General features: G+C 40.3%; 1 long non-coding RNA gene across 3 annotated transcripts in view; it reads right to left on the minus strand.

Moving 5' to 3' along the window:
* Positions 1-12268: 12268 nt before the first annotated feature.
* The window catches only part of LOC128640425 (uncharacterized), a 28579-nt gene continuing 20294 nt past the window's right edge, over positions 12269-20553 (minus strand). For all 3 annotated transcript variants that reach the window (XR_008399345.1, XR_008399347.1, XR_008399346.1), the window contains 2 exons: positions 13875-13962; positions 12269-12464 (listed from right to left, as the gene is read on the minus strand). This is a non-coding gene — a long non-coding RNA (uncharacterized LOC128640425). The remainder of the gene's footprint in view (positions 12465-13874; positions 13963-20553) is intronic.

Genomic DNA, 20553 nt, shown 5'->3' on the forward strand with positions numbered 1-20553 from the left:
TCCTGCCTCTAGATATTCTATCCTAGAGCCCATCTCATTCAAGTCCTTTTTTATGTCCCTTATCTTTTCCTTTATAAATTATTTGAGCGACTCCAGGTCTGATTTAGATGGCAGGGTCGCCAGTCTCACCTGAATAGCCTGGAGGGAGTCCTTGTGGGCAGACACCAGCCCTGGAGTGCTTATTGCACCTGGCATTTCGTTCTGCATGGGAGCTGCTCCAGCTAGAGTGTCAGTGGTATGAAAAAAGGAAGATACAGAGGGAGTCTGTGTCTGAGTTTTAGTTGTTTTGTAGCCCAAACTGGCTGGAAAGTATGTCACCTTGTTTAGAAAAGTTAGATATATTATGTATTCAAGATGAGGCTGGCCCTTTGTTATTATAGGCCTTGTTAAGTGCCTGGTATATCAAGGAAACATGTAGTTGCCATACCCAAGACCCAGTACCATAGCCTCCAATTACTCAGTTGACCCCAGCACCTCTATCCCTTCACTGCAGTGTCCCCGGGTCCCAAAATCACTTGTAATTGCTTATTGATGTAAGTTTACCTTACAGGCCTGATTGCGTTGTTGGCAGGGAATGCCCACGTGGCCTCCGGTCTTTTGGATAGCCTGTGCTTGATAACGGCCTCTTGCTGTCTCCACTCTGTGTGCAGCGTCACAAGAGCGCTTCTGCTGCTGATAGCTCCAGTTCTTCGTGAGCGATAGGGAGCCCAAAGCGTGTCAGGTAGTGCTGGGGTTTATAGGTGTCGGCGTAACTAAGATGGCGGCACTCCGATATCCCTCTGTTTTTTTAGCCAACCGGTTCCATTCCCAGTCGCTTATAAGGGCAAAGCTGTAAGTGCCATTCCCTGGAAGCCCTCAAGGATGCTGGATTAAGTAATTTAAACTGACCCCTACCCTTGCGAGCAAGTCGGAGAGAGTTAGCTGCTACAGAGCTCTCCTAGTGTGCGGCCATGTTCCTGCACGGCTTGGCTCCACCCCCAAAAACACTATTTTAAGTAAAATAAAAAATGCATTTTGTAAGAAGAGGGTCTCGCTAGAGTCCACCAAGGCCCCTTGTTTTTAAGCCCAGAAGACCCTTTTTAAAATAAATCCCCTATATAAGTTTTAATAACCGGCTGATCACTGTGGTAATAGTGATCACCCGGCATGAATAAATGTGCATCATGAGAGCCCCTTAATGCGCATGAAATTTATATAAATATAGCCAAAGGCCTTATTTTATATGAGGATATCCCTTAAAGGACCATTAAACCTGAAAACACGTTTCATTATTGCAAGTGAAACATTATTGAAATATACATTTATGATTTAATTTGCAGTCTTTTGTTGTAAAAAAAAAATCTAAAAACTGTGCTTTTTTCACTTTCTACCAGGGAGGATTGGGTTAATACTTTTAGGCATTTTATGTGAGCTTTTGTTTACTTTCCCTCCCTCTCTCCCTTGGTGTCACATGCTTTAAAAATGTGGATTATCAGTTTTTCATCAACAAATCATTATTTTTTTCAATAGTAACCAAGTTGAATCAGTACTAAACCATCTTAATGGAATACAAGAGTGCAGGCTACCCCATGTGCAAACAAATGGCTAGATTACGAGTTTTTCATTTTGAGCTGTGCGGTGTTAACGAGCAGTTTTGTCTCACCGCTCACTTACATGCAGGGCTGGTATTACAGGTTTTTACAAACCTGGCATTAAAAGACAAGAAGTGAACGCTGAGCAAAATTTTGCTCCTTACCGCACTCCAATACCAGTGCTGCTTAAGTCAGCGGTGAGCTGGTCGTACATGCTTGTGCATGATTTCCCCATAGGAATCAACGGGGAGAGCCAGCTGAGAAAAAGTCTAACACCTGCAAAAAAGCAGCGTAAAACTCAGTAACGCAGCCCCATTGATTCCTATGGGGAAACACATTTTATGTTTACACCTAACACCCTAACATGAACCCCGAGTCTAAACACCCCTAATCTTACCTATATTAACCCCTAATCTGCCACTCCAGACACCATCGCCACCTACATTATACTTATGAACCCCTAATCTGCTGCCCCCAACATCGCTGACACCTACATTATATTTATTAACCCCTAATCTGCCGCCCCCAATGCCGCTGCAACCTACCTACACTTACTAACCCCTAATCTGCCTCCCCCAACGTCGCTGCCACTATAATAAACATATTAACCCCTAAACCGCCGCACTCCCGCCTCGCAAACATTAGTTAAATATTATTAACCCCTAATCTGCCGTCCCTAACATCGCCGCCACCTACCTACATTTATTAACCCCTAATCTGCCGCCCCCAATGTCGCCGCCCCTATACTAAATGTATCACCCCCTTACTTAAATATACCTGTAATTAAAATAAATCTAACTAAAAATTCCTATAATTAACTAAATTATTCCTATTTAAAACTAAATACTTACCTATAAAATAAACCCTAAGCTAGCTACAATATAACTAATATATTATACTTATTAACCCCTAATCTGCTGCCCCAACACCTACATTATATTTATTAACCCCTAATCTCCCGCCCCCAATGTCGTCACAATCTACCAACATTTATTAACCCCTAATCTTCCACCCCAACGTCGCCGCCGCTATATTAAATGTATTAACCCCTAAATCTAAGTCTAACCCTAACACCCCCTAACTTAAATATAATTTAAATACATCTAAATAAAATTACTATAATTACCTAAATTATTCCTATTTAAAACTAAATACTTACCTATAAAATAAACCCTAAGCTAGCTACAATATAACTAATAGTTACATTGTAGCTAACTTAGGGTTTATTTTTATTTTACAGGCAAATTTGTATTTATTTTAACTAGGTAGAATAGTTACAATAACACCTAACACTACACTATAATTAAATAAATTAACTAAATTAACATCAAATAAATTAAATTAAATTAAATTAGCTAAAGTACAAAAACAAACACTAAATTACAGAAAATAAAAAAATTACAAGCTATTTAAACTAATTACACATAATCTAATAAATCTATCAAAATAAAAAAAGCCCCCCCCAAAATAAAAAAACCCTAGCCTAAACTAAACTATCAATAGCCCTTAAAAAGGCCTTTTGCGGGGCATTGCCCCAAAGTAATCAGCTCTTTTACCTGTAAAAAAAATGCAAACAACCCCCCAACAGTAAAACCCACCACCCACACAACCAACCCCCCAAATAAAATACTATCTAAAAAAACCTAAGCTCCCCATGGACCTGAAATGGGCATTTGGATGGGCATTGCCCTTAAAAGGGCAGTTAGCTCTTTTGTGGCCCTAACCCTAACCTAAAAATAAAACCCACCCAATACACCCTTAAAAAATCCTAACACTAACCCCCTGAAGATCGACTTACAGTTCTGAAGAACGGACATCCATCCTCAAGGAAACGGCAGAAGTCTTCATCCAACCGGGCCAAAGTCCTCAACGAAGATGCCGTCTGGTTAGGGTTTGGGCCGCAAAAGGCTAACTGCCCTTTTAAGGGCAATGCCCATCCAAATGCCCCTTTCAGGGCAATGGGGGCTTAGGTTTTTTTAGATAGTATATTATTTGGGGGGTTGGTTGTGTGGGTAGTGGGTTTTACTGTTGGGGGGTTGTTTGTTTGTTGTTTTTACAGGTAAAAGAGCTGATTACTTTGGGGCAATGCCCCGCAAAAGGCCCTTTTGAGGGCTATTGATAGTTTAGTTTAGGCTAGGTGTTTTTTTTTATTTTTTGGGGGGCTTTTTTATTTTGATAGGGCTATTAGATTAGGTGTAATTAGTTTAAATATCTTGTAATTTGTTTATTATTTTCTGTAATTTAGTGGGGTTTTTTTTAACTTTAGCTAATTTAATTTATTTAATTGTTAATTTAGTTAATTTATTTAATTATAGTGTAGTATTAGGTGTTATTGTAACTTAGGTTAGGTTTTATTTCACAGGTACTTTTGTATTTCATTTAGCTAGGTAGTTATTAAATAGTTAATAACTATTTAATAACTATTCTACCTAGTTAAAATAAATACAAACTTGCCTGTAAAAAAAAATAAACCCTAAGCTAGCTACAATGTAACTATTAGTTATATTGTAGCTAGTTTAGGGATTATTTTATAGGTACGTATTTAGTTTTAAATAGGAATAATTTAGTTAAATATAGGAATTTTTAGTTAGATTTATTTTAATTATATTTAAGTTAGGGGGTGTTAGGGTTATGGTTAGACTTAGGTTTAGGGGTTAATACATTTAGTATAGTGGCGGCGACGTTGGGGGCAGCAGATTAGGGGTTAATAAATGTAGGTAGGTGGCGGCAATGTTAGGGACGGCAGATTAGGGGTTAATAATATTTAACTAATGTTTGCGAGGCAGGAGTGTGGCGGTTTAGGGGTTAATATGTTTATTATAGTGGCGGCGACGTTGGGGGAGGCAGATTAGGGGGTTAATAAGTGTAGGTAGGTTGCGGCAACATTGGGGGCGGCAGATTAGTGGTTAATAAATATAATGTAGGTGTTGGCGATGTTGGTGGCAGCAGATTAGGGGTTCATAAATATAGTGTATGTGGCGGTGGTGTCCGGAGCGGCAGATTAGGGGTTAAAAATTTTATTTTAGTGTTTGCGATGCGCGAGGTCCTCGGTTTAGGGGTTAATAGGTAGTTTATGGGTGTTAGTGTACTTTTTAGCACTTTAGTTATGAGTTTTATGTTACAACGTTGTAGCGTAAAACCCATAACTACTGACTTTCAGTTTACGGTACGAATCTTTTAAATTACTTTTAAATGCGTTAGGGATCTTGACAGGGTAGGGTGTACCTCTCACTTTTGGGCCTCCCAGGACAGACTCATAATATCAGCGCTATGGAAGTCCCATAGAAAAAGGCTTTACAAAGTTGTTTTGCGGTAAGGCCAAAGAAGTGTGCCTTGCCCCTAAACCTTCAAGACTCTTAACGCTGCTTTTTTACCCTAACGCAAAACTCATAATCTAGCCGAGAGTTTGTGCTAAATCTCAATATTAGTTTGTGATTGGTTACCAGGGTTTCTTTTGCTCTGGATGACAGGGAAATCAGTGAAAAGAATAAACATAAAATAATACTCATTTGACAAAATAAAGCTGCAGTTTTCATTGCAAAATGATTCTTATATACGAAGGCTTATAATCATGTAGTTTAATTTGTGTTTAGTGTCCCTTTAAGGGATAAAATGCCCTAGTGGTCTGAGTAGCTGTCTCTAAATAAAAAATAACAATACAACTTAACTAAACGACTTAACTACTAATTTAAATGAACACACAGAAACAAGAGGTAAATGTAAGACCTGTGGGCCGCATTTATTGAAAAGCAAAGAGAATCGGAAATAATTTTAAAAAAAAATTATCAAACAGGACGACACTTGGGGCCTAAGTATATAAAACCCTTGCAAAAGAGATGGTCAAGGGCCCAAAGCTGCTGACAACAGGTGGAGCTCAGATTCATGCAACAAGGGAGTTCTTGGCCCACTACAATCCAGTTAGGGTACAGCGCAAGCTACAAGCCTGGGGATGTCAACGTTCCTCTAATGGCCATCACTCAACCTCCTTACAGCCACCAGCTATGGTCCTGACCACCCGCTTAAGCTGAGGTGCAAGTACTATCAAGCTCCAAACCAGTAGGTCTAAGATCAACGAGTCGCACAGCATGTTGAAGCCTGTTGAGCCCAAACTACCATCCTCGGACTTACAGATTTAGTTCGACTAACCCTACTCAAGTCATGGACACCTACTGAGCATCTTAAATGGACATGAAACCCATATTTTTTCTTTTATGATTTAGATAAAGCATACACTTGTAAACAATTTTCTTATTTACTTATATTAACATAAAACATTCTGTACATTGTTCAACATATATTGTGACCACTGTCTGCATACAAACTTCAGCTATTTTACTCAAACACTTTCCACCGCCCCCCCCACCCTGATGTTTACTCTTATTATATAATCACTCTTAATTGCTCTCAGGTTGAACTATCACAAATGATCTGATTGCAATGGAGGATGACCTGCAGTTGCACATTTTGTAATATGAGTTCATCATTTATATAGCTATAAAATTTTGAGTGCCTAGGGCAGCACAACACCTAAATACGCCCCTGATTCTTTCTAATTTAAAATTTACTGTAACCACATGTTTCAACTTTCTTTCCTCTCACCATGACCCTGATATTCAAAGATTCTCCAGCTTGGAGAGAAATTGTAGTTCAGATTTCGGAAAATTCTGTAAATTCGGAGATTCGGATCGATTCGGATTTCCGAATTAAAATACTTCCGAATCTACCGAATGAATCCGAAATAGCTGCCGTATCTCCGAATAAATCCGAATTAGCTCGGTAAAATTCTGCATTTCCCCATAGGAAACAATGGGAGTTTCGGCTGAAAAAAAACTAACACCGCAGCACCATTGTTTCCTATGGGGAAACACTAAGTCTGCACCTAACACCCTAACATGTACCCCGAGTCTATAAACACCCCTAATCTGACACTTATTAACCCCTAATCTGCCGCCCCCGCTATCGCTGACACCTGCATTATTTTATTAACCCCTAATCTGCCGACCGAATATCGCCGCCACCTACATTATAGCTATGAACCCCTAATCTGCTGTCCCTAACATCGCCGACCCCTACATTATAGTTATTAACCCCTAATCTGCCCCCCCCCAACGTCGCCGCAATCTAACTACAAGTATTAACCCCTAATCTGCCGACCCGATATCGCCGCCGCCTACATTATAGCTATTAACCCCTAATCTGCCCCCCCAACGTCGCCGCAATCTAACTACAAGTATTAACCCCTAATCTGCCGACCCGATATCGCCGCCGCCTACATTATAGCTATTAACCCCTAATCTGCTGTCCCTAACACCGCCGACCCCTACATTATAGTTATTAACCCCTAATCTGCCCCCCCCCCCAACGTCGCCGCAATCTAACTACAAGTATTAACCCCTAATCTGCCGACCCAATATCGCCGCCGCCTACATTATAGCCTCCCAGTTCTCCACGCCTGGGATGTAGATCGCTGACAGGTGGCAAGAGTGAGACTCTGCCCAGCGAATTATCTTTGAGACTTCCAACATCGCTAGGGAACTCCTGGTTCCCCCTTGATGGTTGATGTAAGCCACAGTCGTGATGTTGTCCGACTGAAATCTGATGAATCTCAGTGTTGCTAACTGAGACCAAGCCAGAAGAGCATTGAATATCGCTCTTAACTCCAGAATATTTATTGGAAGGAGTTTCTCCTCCTGGGTCCACGATCCCTGTGCCTTCAGGGAATTCCAGACTGCACCCCAACCTAGAAGGCTGGCATCTGTTACAATTGTCCAATCTGGCCTGCGAAAGGTCATACCCTTGGACAGGTGTACCCGAGACAACCACCAGAGAAGAGAATCTCTGGTCTCTTGATCCAGATTTAGCAGAGGGGACAAATCTGTGTAATCCCCATTCCACTGACTCAGCATGCATAATTGCAGCGGTCTGAGATGAAGGCACGCAAATGGCACTTTGTCCTTTGCTTCTACCATTAAGCCGATTACCTCCATACACTGAGCTACCGAAGGGCGCGGAATGGAGTGAAGAACACGGCAAGCATTTAGAAGTTTTGATAACCTGGACTTAGTCAGGTAAATTTTCATTTCTACAGAATCTATAAAAGAGTCCCTAAGAAGGAGACTCTTGTGAGTGGGGATAGAGAACTCTTTTCCTCGTTCACTTTCCACCCGTGCGACCTCAGAAATGCCAGAACTCTCTCTGTATGAGACTTGGCAACTTGAAAGCTTGACGCCTGTATCAGGATGTCGTCTAGATACGGAGCCACCGCTATGCCTCGCGGTCTTAGAACCGCCAGAAGTGAGCCCAGAACCTTTGTAAAGATTCTCGGGGCTGTAGCCAACCCGAAGGGAAGAGCTACAAATTGGTAATGCCTGTCTAGAAAGGCAAACCTTAGAAACCGATGATGATCTTTGTGAATCGGTATGTGAAGGTAGGCATCCTTTAAGTCCACTGTGGTCATGTACTGACCTTCTTGGATCATGGGTAAGATGGTCCGAATAGTTTCCATTTTGAAAGATGGAACTCTGAGGAATTTGTTTAAGATCTTTAGATCCAAAATTAGTCTGAAGGTTCCCTCTTTTTTGGGAACCACAGATTTGAATAAAAACCCTGTCCTTGTTCCGTCCGCGGAACTGGATGGATCACTCCCATAACTAGGAGGTCTTGCACACAGCGTAGGAATGCCTTTCTTTATCTGATTTGCAGATAGCCTTGAAAGATGAAATCTCCCTTGTGGAGAGGGGAAGCTTTGAAGTCTAGAAGATATCCCTGAGATATGATCTCCAATGCCCAGGGATCCCGAACATCTCTTGCCCACGCCTGGGCGAAGAGAAAGTCTGTCCCCTACTAGATCCGTCGCCGGATAGGGGGCCGTTCCTTCATGCTGTCTTAGAGGCAGCAGCAGGCTTTCTGGCCTGCTTGCCTTTGTTCCAGGACTGGTTAGGTTTCCAGGCCTGCTTAGATTGAGCAAAAGTTCCCTCTTGTTTGAAGCGGAGGAAGTTGATGCTGCACCTGCCTTGAAATTTCGAAAGGCACGAAAATTAGACTGTTTGGCCTTTGCTTTGGCCCTGTCCTGAGGAAGGGTGTGACCCTTACCTCCAGTAATGTCAGCAATAATTTCCTTCAAACCAGGCCCGAATAAGGTCTGCCCCTTGAAAGGAATGTTGAGTAATTTAGACTTCGAAGTCACGTCAGCTGACCAGGATTTAAGCCATAGTGCCCTACGCGCTTGGATGGCGAATCCGGAATTCTTAGCCGTTAGTTTAGTCAAATGAACAATGGCATCAGAAACAAATGAGTTAGCTAGCTTAAGTGTTCTAAGCTTGTCAATAATTTCAGTCAATGGAGCTGTATGGATGGCCTCTTCCAGGGCCTCAAACCAGAATGCCGCAGCGGCCGTGACAGGCGCAATGCATGCAAGGGGCTGTAAAATAAAACCTTGTTGAATAAACATTTTCAATTGTGTGATATAGTGAGCGCTGGGAAGCTTAAAAGGACTGTGAGGTATGGATATGTTAAAAATGGAATGTATTTATTAGTTAATATACAATGAAAATACAATATAATACATACAAATTAAAAAGCTTCTAAAATTCTTCCTAAAATCTCTATGGATCCATGAGATATAAGTCTTAAGGATATAGTGTTACCTATATCTGTGGTGTTGGAACAAATATTACGTTAGCTCCGACAAGCACAGATATTTACAAACAGCAGATGTGATGTAAATGGCCAAAATTGGCGTAGTACAATGTCAATAATACAGATGTCAACAATACAGATGCAGTATCAAAGTATAAGTGATAGAAATACAATATAAATAAGTGTAGGAGAAATCCAATTGTGTAAAAATGGAAATAAAATTTGTTGAAAAAATGAAGAAATGTATGTCTCTCAAATAGTTTCTTAAAAAATGTCTCTTTGGAAAATCAGTGTTAAAAAAAAATATATATATCAGAGTGTTCCACAAAAATTGCAAAAGTGTTCCACAAAAATTGTAAAAAATTAATCCACAAATAAATATCAAAGTGTTCAAAAAATATGGTGGGTAAGTGCGTTCAAAGAAATCCTAGATGATTAACTTCCAAAATAAACTCCAATAGCTGTGTTAGACGTGAAGGAGAGTATAAGAATGCAGAATATAAAAAATATATAAAAAATGTAGAATATAAAAATGCAGAAGAAAAAAAAAAAAAAAAAAAAAAAAAAAAAAAAAAAGCACAATAATGTGGCGGGTAGGTCCAAAGTCCTCCTCCTAATCTGTGGGTGAAATAAAGTGCAATAGTGTAATAACGTCTAGATGTGGTATAATAAAATCAGAAATTTGCTCACCAGTATGTTGATGCGTTTCGGCCCTCCTAGGCCTTTCTCAAGACAATAATAAACATTTTCTTAAGGTAACCCTCCAATTTTTTATCCATTGGATCTGAAAAAGCACAACTGTCCTCAACCGGGATAGTAGTACGCTTTGCTAAAGTAGAAACTGCTCCCTCCACCTTAGGGACCGTCTGCCATAAGTCCCGTGTAGTGGCGTCTATTGGAAACATTTTTCTAAATATAGGTGGGGAAAAAAGGCACACCCGGTCTATCCCACTCCTTGCTAATAATTTCTGTAAGCCTTTTAGGTATAGGAAAATCAGTACACACACACACCGGTACCGCATAGTATTTATCCAGCCTACACAATTTCTCTGGTACTGCAACTGTGTTACAGTCATTCAGAGCAGCTAATACCTCCCCAAGCAACACACAGAGGTTCTCAAGCTTAAATTTAATATTAGAAATCTCTGAATCAGGTTTCCCCGAATCAGAGATGTCACCCACAGACTGAAGCTCTCCGTCCTCATGATCTGCATATTGTGACGCAGTATCAGACATGGCCCTTACAGCATCTGCGCACTCTGTATTTCTCCTAACCACAGAGCAATCGCGCTTGCCTCTTAATTCAGGCAACCTGGATAATACCTCTGACAGGGTATTATTCATGATTTGCAGCCATGTCCTGCAAGGTAATCGCTATGGGCGTCCCTGATGTAATTGGCGCCATATTAGCGTTCATCCCCTGAGCGGGAGGCGAAGGGTCTGACATGTGGGGAGAGTTAGTCGGCATAACTTCCCCCTCGTCAGAATCTTCTGGTGATATTTCTTTTATAGTTAAAGACTGATCTTTACTGTTTAAGGTGAAATCAATACATTTAGTACACATTCTCCTATGGGGCTCCACCATGGCTTTCAAACATAATGAACAAGTAGTTTCCTCTGTGTCAGACATGTTTAAACAGACTAGCAATGAGACTAGCAAGCTTGGAAAACACTTTAAACAAGTTTACAAGCAATATAAAAAAACGTTACTGCACCTTTAAGAAACACAAATTGTCAAAATTTGAAATAACAGTGAAATAAGGCAGTTACACAAACACTATCACTGCATTTAAGGCTTTACTTACATTAGTTCGGTATCAGCATTTTCTAGCAAATTCCATCCCTAGAAAAATATTAACTGCACATACCTTATTACAGGAAAACCTGCACGCCATTCCCTCTCTGAAGTTACTTCACTCCTCAGAATATGTGAGAACAGCCATGGATCTTAGTTACTTCTGCTAAGATCATAGAAAACGCAGGCAGATTCTACTTCTAAATACTGCCTGAGATAAACAGTACACTCCGGCACCATTTAAAAATAACAAACTTTTGATTGAAGAATAAAGTATAAAACACCACACTCCTCTTACGACCTCCATCTTGGTTGAGGCTTCCAAGAGAATGACTGGATATGGCAGTTAGGGGAGGAGCTATATAGCAGCTCTGCTGTGGGTGATCCTCTTGCAACTTCCTGTTGGGAAGGAGAATATCCCATAAGTAATGGATGATCCGTGGACTGGATACACTTAAGAGAAATATATGTTACAGAATTCCCCCCTGTAGATTGGGAAACAAGCACACTTTCAAAACAAAAACAGGGGGTGTTCAACATCCCACAAGACCTTTCATAATTACCTGTGAATCAGACAATTCTTAACTAGGAGTTATCCTTTTCTTTAGGTCTACTCTCCCCCCTGCCTAATTAGTTTTCCCTTGGGTCACCTAAAGCTTTATTCAATTTAAGTGATCTGGTGCTCAAATATCCATGAAATATTTCCATGTGATCTCTTACCCCACATGTGACCCTGCACCTTACCCAGCTCTCTTACTGGGACACCAGGAACCTGGAAACCTTAAGCTGGCCGGTGATGTGTGTCCTGAATCTGTCCAAGCTGGAGACAAGGAGGAAAGCCATCAATGACTTATGATAGCAAACAACCTACCCTTATTACAAAGGGGTGACTTTTTGTATATGTACAATTTAGTTACCCTCTATGGCTTATTGGATAATAGGGCTCTAAAAACCTGCTACTCCTTATCAATAACCACCCTGTTGCCTAAGGTTGCTGGTGATCCAGATTACAGCAATTCAACCTACTAAAAAAAGTCTGTTGTCCTCTATCAATTGTGGGTGCCTCATGACCCTCCAAATGCTCATGTTCCACCTCAAGCATGAGCCTCTGCCTTCATCCAAGTCCCCAATGAGTTAGATGTCATGTATCACCAGAATCTAGTAATGCAAATACTGATGTTCCTCGAGAGCAAGAGGTTTATAACTAGAACGTAAACATTTCATATTGTAAAGAGCCAAAAATAAAAAAAATAACACACCCATGTAAGAGAAGTCAAAGCTTTATTGACACACAGCAACACAACACTTAAAATAGCAGCCAGAGGTCATAAATCCAAATTACATCCATGTTTATCGTTCAAGGTAGTCGAAGAAAAATGCTGCACTTCTGCCATAACCTTTTATCCCTGTGCGTATAGAAGTTCAATTGTTCATCTTTAAAGAGACAGCGATGAGAGAACCTGCAATAAATAAAAAAATTAAAATGAGCACATGGGACAAACATTCATGCCAAACAGAAGTTTCCATCCTACAATACAATCATCTGACCAATAACATAGCTAAAAGGCCATTATAATCTAAAAATATGTTGTAATTTGAAAAGGGACAGTCAAGTACAAAATAAACATTCATGATTCAAATAGAGCATGTAATTTTAAACTTATTCCAATTTACTTTTATCACCAATTTCTTTGTTCTCTTGGTATTCTTAGTTGAAAGCTAAACCTAGGTAGGTTCATAAGCTAATTTTTAGACCTTGAAGGCCACCTCTAATCTGAATGCATTTTGACAGTTTTTCACCACTAGAGGGCATTAGTTCATGTGTCATGTAAATAACATTGAGCTCACACACGTGAAGTTACCTAGGAGTGAGCAATGATTGGCTAAAATGCAAGTCTGTCAAAAACTGAAATAAGGGGGCAGTTTGCAGAGCTAATCAGAGGTAAAACGTGTATTTTATAACGGTTGGTTATGCAAACTGGGGAATGGGCAATAAAAGGGATTATCTACTTTTTAAAAAAAAAAAAAATCTGGTGCGACCGTCACTTTACGACTAGCGACCCAGCACCTTAGGGGTAAACTTATAGTGAAGTACCGCTTGGGACTCTTAGAACACTGCTGGCTCAGAATGAAAGCTGCTACTGATCCTATCAAAAGCTCTCGTTACACAGCTGGGGTCGGGCAACTAGCGCTTCCTGATGAGCAGCAGTTTCTGCCCAAGACCTGCAGTGCTCTTCAGTACTTCTAACCCCTTTGGACTGATATTCATTTTATTGCATAATTTATAATAAAATCAATTTATATTAAATTGCGCAAGTTGTGCTTTGGCTAGCTCAAAGGGACACAAGTCAAAATTTAACCTTTATGATTCAGATAGAATATGCAATTTTTAACAACTTTCCAATTTACTACCATTAAGATGTGCAGTCTTTTTATATTTACACTTTGAGTCACGAGTAGCAACACAGTAAGTACCATGGGCTGTTTGGATTAACTTGATTGGTTAAATATATTGTAATATAATTTGAATATACCCATTTTATTTGCACTGCCAATTGTACCACAGTCTGCAACATTTTAAGAACCACTGTTCTAGACAACTAAACTTGTATAGGGTCCTCTTTTTAAAAAGGAATTATAAAAATAGGAATGTATATTTTTACATTAGGACAACACATTTTATTTCTCCTTCTAAAAACAGACAAAAATCTGCACTTCCAGTCCAGTGCTTAAACAATATGCTGCATATTAAATAAGTATTAAATAAGTCACTGCTGTGATCAGTCCCATTACAAAGCAAGTGAGCAAATATGCTATTAACCATTCCTGAATGTCAATACACTACCAAACGCAAAACCGTTCATTCTTACCTAGCTTAATGTCACTGGGCTAAAGTCACAAGTTGTGTTCCAATTATTCAATAGTTGCATAAAGGCGTTGGATTAGGTTCTCTGTAATCTGTGGAAAAAACACACACACACTTAGTGTAAGAAACCAGACAACTTGATGCTTTAGGTGCATCAAGTATACAAATGTACAGAGTTGTTGCCTTTCCCATATTAGCATAAAAAAACCCATCAACAACTTGATTTGAGAAATGTCCTCCATCTGTTTTGCATGAAAATCTAAACGGTGAAGAATTCTATTTGAAGTGAAAAACAAGAATGAAGTAAAAAGTGATGGTATGGAAACCATTTATCTTTTGGGGACTACCTACCCAACTGCTAAGAATTCACAACACATGCTATCAGCTCATCACATAAGGGAAAATTGTGCCAAAGGCAACTTCCCTAACTACACATGGCCATAGGAACTGATTGCGCTCTGTTTCCAATTCCCATGATCACAGAATGTGGGAACAGCCGCACTCTGCTCCCACAGCCAGTAGACACAGTTGGCAGTCACAGAATGAAATGTTTACCTTCTGACCATGTTGAGAAGACATTTCCCTAACTATTTCCCTTAGGCTCAGAGAGATAGCACATGAAGTAAACATTAACTGGGTCAGCGCTCAAGTCACAAAAAACAAACAATATTGTACACAATATCGTATCAGAGGTGCGCACACAAATATAATATATGACAGACTGTAAAATATGATAGTACAATCAAAAAAGGCAAAACAAATAATCACATAATTGGGGGAAATTGATTAAAAAGTCAGTTGAGAAATATCTGTGACCAGATGATCTCAATCCAATTTTATGAGCAGTCTGTTCTCTTCGAATGGTAAAAAATACAAACAATGTCCTAAAAGACAAAAATAGAAGAGACGCCTTATGCAGTCTCTTACACTTGGAGATTCACATGTATTCAATATACAGGGTACTCACAAGGAGAATGCAAGCCAAGGCTTCGGAGCCGCTCGGCTGATTCATCCTCTCCACCAAGGAGCATGAACGTGTGTCGATTCCTCACACCTATGAAAGCATAAGCACCAGGCAAAGAAAATGCCCAATTACACAAATTGAAGTCTTTTCAGATGATTTCTTGCAACTGTCCATCAAGGTCGGTCACATCCTGAAGACCCCACCGGTAAAGAAATTTCTTTGAACCAGTGACGGTATGGAGAGACAAATAGGAGGGACCATTTACCATTTGGTCACTCCCTACCCAATTGCTAAGAATCCACAACACATGCTATCAGCTCATCACATAAGGGAAAAGTGTGCCAAAGGCAACTTCCCTAACTATGCATGGCCAAAAGAACCGATTGCACTCTGCTTCCACTTCCCATGACCACAGAATGTGGGAACAGCCGCACTCTGCTCCCACAGCCAGTAGACACAGTTGGCAGTCACAGAATGAAATGTTTACCTTCTGACCATGTTGAGAAGACATTTCCCTAACTATATCCCTTAGGCTCAGAGAGATAGCACATGAAGTAAACATTAACAACTGGGTCAGCGCTCAAGCCGTAAAAAAACAAACAATATCGTATCAGAGGAGCGCACACAAATATATGAAAGACTGTAAAATATGATAGTACAATCAAAAAAAGGCAAAAAAAAAAAAAAAAAAATCACCACACAATTGGGGTAAATTTATTAAAAAAAAAGTCAGTTGAGAAATATCTGTGACCAGATGATCTCAATCCAATATTATGAGCAGTCGGCTCTCTGAACAGTGAAAAATAAAAAGGTCCTAAAAGACAAAAGTAGAAGAGATGCCTTATTATGCAGTCTTATACTTGGAGATTCACATGTATTCAATATACAGGGTACTCACAAGGAGAACGCACACAGTGCAATTCAGACAAGCCAAGGCTTCGGAGCCACTCGGCTGATTCATCCTCTCCACCAAGGAGCATGAACACGTGTCGATTCCTCACACCTATGAAAGCATAAGCACCAGGCAAAGAAAATGCCCAATTACACAAATTGAAGTATTTTCAGATGATTTCTTGTAACTGTTCCATCAAGGTCAGTCACATCCTGAAGACACCACCAGTAAAGAAATTTCTTTGAACCAGTGACGGTATGGAGAGACAAATAGGAGGGACCATTTACCTTTTGGTCACTCCCTACCCAATTGCTAAGAATCCACAACACATGCTATCAGCTCATCACATAAGGGAAAAGTGTGCCAAAGGCAACTTCCCTAACTATGCATGGCCAAAAGAACCGATTGCACTCTGCTTCCACTTCCCATGACCACAGAATGTGGGAACAGCCGCACTCTGCTCCCACAGCCAGTAGACACAGTTGGCAGTCACAGAATGAAATGTTTACCTTCGGACCACGTTAAGAGACATTTCCTTACCTATTTCCCTTAAGCAAAACAACAACTGGGTCAGCGCTCAAGTCCTAAAAAAACAAACAATATTGTACACAATATTGTATCAGAGGTGTGCACACAAATAAAATATATGAAACAGACTGTAAAATGATAGTACAATCAAAAAAAGGCAAAACAAATGATCACACAATTGGGGTAAATTGATTAAAAAGTCAGTTGAGAAATATCTGACCAGATGATCTCAATCCAATATTATGAGCAGTCAGCTCTCTTTGAACAGTGAAAAATGCAATGTCCTAAAAGACAAAAGTAGAAGCGACGCCTTATGCAGTCTCTTATACTTGGAGATTCACATGTATTCAATATAAAAAGGGTACTCACAAGGAGAATGCACACAGTGCAATTCAGACAAGCCAAGGATTCGGAGCCGCTCGGCTGATTCACCCTCTCCACCAAGGAGCATGAACGTGTGTCGATTCCTCACGCCTATGAAAGCATAAACACCGGGCAAAGAAAATGCCCAACTACACAAGTTGAAGTCTTTTCAGATGATTTCTTGCAACTGTCCATCAAGGTCGGTCACATCCTGAAGACCCCACCGGTAAAGAAATTTCTTTGAACCAGTGACGGTATGGAGAGACAAATAGGAGGGACCATTTGGTCACTCCCTACCCAATTGCTAAGAATCCACAACACATGCTATCAGCTCATCACATAAGGGAAAAGTGTGCCAAAGGCAACTTCCCTAACTATGCATGGCCAAAAGAACCGATTGCACTCTGCTTCCACTTCCCATGACCACAGAATGTGGGAACAGCCGCACTCTGCTCCCACAGCCAGTAGACACAGTTGGCAGTCACAGAATGAAATGTTTACCTTCTGACCATGTTGAGAAGACATTTCCCTAACTATTTCCCTTAGGCTCAGAGAGATAGCACATGAAGTAAACATTAACAACTGGGTCAGCGCTCAAGCCATAAAAAACAAACTATATTGTACACAATATTGTATCAGAGGAGCGCACAAATATAATATATGACAGACTGTAAAATGATAGTACAATCAAAAAAGGCAAAACAAATGATCACACAATTGGGGTAAATGGATTAAAGTCAGTTGAGAAATATCTGTGACCAGATGATCTCAATCCAATATTATGAGCAGTCAGCTCTCTTTGAACAGTGAAAAAAAAAAAAAATGTCCTAAAAGACAAAAGTAGAAGAGATGCCTTATTATGCAGTCTCTCTTATACTTGGAAATTCACAAGTATTAAATACACAGGGTACACACAAGGAAAATGCACACAGTGCAATTCAGACAAGCCAAGGTTTTGGAGCCACTCGGCCGATTCACTTTCTCCACCAAGGAGCATGAACGTGTGTCAATTCCTCACACCTATGAAAGCATAAGCACCGGGCAAAGAAAATGCCCAATTACACAAATTGAAGTATTTTCAGAGGATTTCTTGTAACTGTTCCATCAAGGTCAGTCACATCCTGAAGACCCCACCGGTAAAGAAATCTTTCAACCACTGAAGGTATGGAGAGACAAATGGAGGGACCATTTACCTTTTAGTCACTACCTACCCAATTGCTAAGAATCCACAACACATGCTATGAGCTCATCACATAAGGGAAAATTGTGCCAAAGGCAACTTCCCTAACTATGCATGGCCAAAAGAACCGATTGCACTCTGCTTCCACTTCCTATGACCACAGAATGTGGGAACAGCCGCACTCTGCTCCCACAGCCAGTAGACACAGTTGGCAGTCACAGAATGAAATGTTTACCTTCGGACCATGTTAAGAAGACATTTCCCTAACTATTTCCCTTAAGCTCAGAGAGATAGCACATGAAGTAAACATTAACAACTGGGTCAGCGCTCAAGTCATAAAAAAAAACAAAAAAAAAAACCAAACAATATTGTACACAATATCGTATCAGAGGTGCACACACAAATAAAATATATGGAACGTAAGACTGTAAAATATGATAGCACAATCAAAAAAGGCAAAACAAATGATCACATAATTGGGGAAAATTGATTAAAAAGTCAGTTGAGAAATATGACCAGATGATCTCAATCCAATATTATGAGCAGTCAGCTCTCTTTGAATGGTGAAAAATACAAACAATGTCCTAAAAGACAAAAGTAGAAGAGACGCCTTATGCAGTCTCTCTTATACTTGGAGATTCACATGTATTCAACATAAAAAGGGTACTCACAAGGAGAATGCACACAGTGCAATTCAGACAAGCCAAGGATTCGGAGCCGCTCGGCTGATTCACCCTCTCCACCAAGGAGCATGAACGCGTGTCGATTCCTCACACCTATGAAAGCATAAGCACCGGGCAAAGAAAATGCCCAATTACACAAATTGAAGTCTTTTCAGATGATTTCTTGCAACTGTTCCATCAAGGTCGGTCACATCCTGAAGACCCCACCGGTAAAGAAATTTCTTTGAACCAGTGACGGTATGGTGAGACAAATAGGAGGGACCATTTACCATTTGGTCACTCCCTACCCAATTGCTAAGAATCCACAACACATGCTATCAGCTCATCACATAAGGGAAAAGTGTGCCAAAGGCAACTTCCATAACTATGCATGGTCAAAAGAACCGATTGCACTCTGCTTCCACTTCCCATGACCACAGAATGTGGGAACAGCCGCACTCTGCTCCCACAGCCAGTAGACACAGTTGGCAGTCACAGAATGAAATGTTTACCTTCGGACCATGTTAAGAAGAGACATTTCCCTAACTATTTCCCTTAAGCTCAGAGAGATAGCACATGAAGTAAACATTAACTGGGTCAGCGCTCAAGCCATAAAAAACAAACAAACAATATTATACACAATATCGTATCAGGAGCGCACACAAATAAAATATATGACAGTACAATCAAAAAAGGCAAAAAAAACCCAAAAATGATCACACAATTGGGGTAAATTGATTAAAAAGTCAGTTGAGAAATATCTGTGACCAGATGATCTCAATCCAATATTATGAGCAGTCGGCTCTCTGAACAGTGAAAAATAAAAAGGTCCTAAAAGACAAAAAGTAGGAGACGCGTTATGCAGTCTCTTATACTTGGAGATTCACATGTATTCAATATACAGGGTACTCACAAGGAGAACGCACACAGTGCAATTCAGACAAGCCAAGGCTTCTGAGCAGCTCGGCTGATTCATCCTCTCCACCAAGGAGCATGAACGTGTCGATTCCTCACACCTATGAAAGCATAAGCACCGGGCAAAGAAAATGCCCATTTACACAAATTGAAGTATTTTCAGATGATTTCTTGTAACTGTTCCATCAAGGTCAGTCACATCCTGAAGACCCCACCGGTAAAGAAATTTCTTTGAACCAGTGACGGTATGGAGAGACAAATAGGAGGGACCATTTACCTTTTGGTCACTAACTACCCAATTGCTAAGAGTCCACAACACATGCTATCAGCTCATCATATAAGGGGAAAGTGTGCCAAAGGCAACTTCCCTAACTATGCATGGCCAAAAGAACCGATTGCACTCTGCTTCCACTTCCCATGACCACAGAATGTGGGAACAGCCGCACTCTGCTCCCACAGCCAGTAGACACAGTTGGCAGTCACAGAATGAAATGTTTACCTTCTGACCATGTTGAGAAGACATTTCCCTACCTATTTCCCTTAGGCTCAGAGAGATAGCACATGAAGTAAACATTAACAACTGGGTCAGCGCTCAAGCCATAAAAAACAAATATTGTACACAATTTCGTATCAAAGGTGCGCACACAAATATATGTAACAGACTGTAAAATATGATAGTACAATCAAAAAAAAAAGCAAAACAAATGATCACACAATTGGGGTAAATTGATTAAAAAGTCAGTTGAGAAATATGTGTCCAGATGATCTCAATCCAATATCATGAGCAGTCTGCTCTCTTCGAATGGTGAAAAATACAATGTCCTAAAAGACAAAAGTAGAAGAGATGCCTTATTATGCAGTCTCTCTTATACTTGGAAATTCACATGTATTCAATATACAGGGTACTCACAAGGAGAATGCACACAGTGCAATTCAGACAAGCCAAGGCTTCGGAGCAGCTTGGCTGATTCACCCTCTCCACCAAGGAGCATGAACGCTTGTTGATTCCTCACACCTATGAAAGCATAAGCACTGGGCAAAGAAAATGCCTGATTGCTGTAATTGAAAGAATGGTTTGCCACATCCTGAAGATCCCACCAGTAAAGAAATCTCTTTCAACCACAGAAGGTAAGGAGACACTAATTATGACTATGTACCCAAATTGCTAAGAATTCAACA

Source organism: Bombina bombina, chromosome 1, assembly GCF_027579735.1.
Source record: "Bombina bombina isolate aBomBom1 chromosome 1, aBomBom1.pri, whole genome shotgun sequence".
NCBI lineage: Eukaryota > Metazoa > Chordata > Amphibia > Anura > Bombinatoridae > Bombina > Bombina bombina.